Source organism: Tupaia chinensis, unplaced genomic scaffold (assembly GCF_000334495.1).
Source record: "Tupaia chinensis unplaced genomic scaffold, TupChi_1.0 Scaffold000278_1, whole genome shotgun sequence".
Taxonomy (NCBI): domain Eukaryota; kingdom Metazoa; phylum Chordata; class Mammalia; order Scandentia; family Tupaiidae; genus Tupaia; species Tupaia belangeri.
This window is the reverse complement of record NW_006159761.1, coordinates 970,990-972,457: the sequence shown is the minus strand read 5'-3', so window position 1 is coordinate 972,457 and position 1,468 is coordinate 970,990.

Here is a 1,468-nt window from a genome sequence, read left to right as displayed (position 1 = left end):
GCTCTCCTGTCCTTTGGGTAGATACCCAGGAGTGGAATTGCTGGATCATATGGTAGTTCTATTTGAAGGTCTTTGAGGAACCTCCATATCATTCTCCACAGTGGCTGGACCAATTTACATTCCCACCAACAGTGTAGGAGTGTTCCCCTTTTACCACATCCCCTCCAGCACTTATCTTTATTTGTTTTATTAATCTTTGCCATTCTGACTGGAGCTAGGTGATATTGCAATAGTTTTGATTTGCATCTTCCTTACAATGAGGGATGTTAAGCATTTTTTCATATGTTTTTTGGCTGTTCTGTCTCCCTTAGAGAGTTGTTTATTGAGCTCATTTTCCCATCTTTTAATTGGGTTAATCATTTTCTTCTGATAAGATGCTTGAGTTCCCTGTGTATTCTGGTTATCAGTCCCTTATCTGAGGCACAGTTAACAGAAATTCTCTCCCGTTCCAAGGGTCATCGATTTACACTAATTAGAGTTTCCTTTGCTGTGCAGAAACTCCTTAATCTGATGTAATCCCACCTGTCTATTTTGGGGATTATTGCCTGTGCTTTGGGGGTCTTGCTTAAGAAGTCTTTGCCTACCCTAGTGTCTCCCAGAGTTTCCCCAGTGTTTTCCACCAGTAGTTTTATAGTTCGCGGTCTTAGGTTTAGATCTTTGATCCACTTTGAGTAGATTTTTGTTAATGGTGACAGATAGGGGTTCAAATTTATCTTTCTGCAGGTGGATACCCAATTTCTCTAACACCATTTGCTAAAGAGGTTTCACTCTTCCCACTGGATTGACTGGTACCTTTTGTCAAAGATGAGTTGGATGTATGTTTTGGGGTTGATTTCTGGAGTCTCTACTCTGTTCCATTGGTCCTCACGTCTATTTTTGTGCCAATGCCATTCTGTTTTGATTATCACAGATTTGTAATATATTTTGGGGTTAGGGAGTGAGATGCCACCTACTCCAGTCTTCTTGTGCAGGATGGCTTTAGCAAAATGGGTTTTTTATGGTTCCAGACAAATTCTATGATTGTCTTTGCTAGATCTGTTAAGAATGTCTCCTGTAATTTTATCGGGATTGCATTAAACATGTAGATTAATTTGGGTAGGATCGCCATTTTTATTATATTGATTCTGCCAATCCAGGAACATGGGATGTCTTTCTACTTTTTAGTGTCCTTTTGCATTTCCTTTTTAAGGTTTTCATAGTTTTCCTTGCAGAGGTCTTTGACTTCCTTGGTTAGTTTTATTTCTTGTTACTATGGTAAATAGAATTACATTCTTCAGTTCTGTCTCTGTCTGCTTGTTGTTTGTATATAGAAATGCTATAGGGAACCAGCAGTTAGCATAATGGCTATGTCACTGGACTCCCACATAGTCGACTGCAGTTCGCGTCCCAGACCTGGTGGCTTAAAACTCACGTTGGGCGCGTGTGCCTGCGTGCCCAAGATCCCGAGAGGAGAATGGAGGAGAAGGGA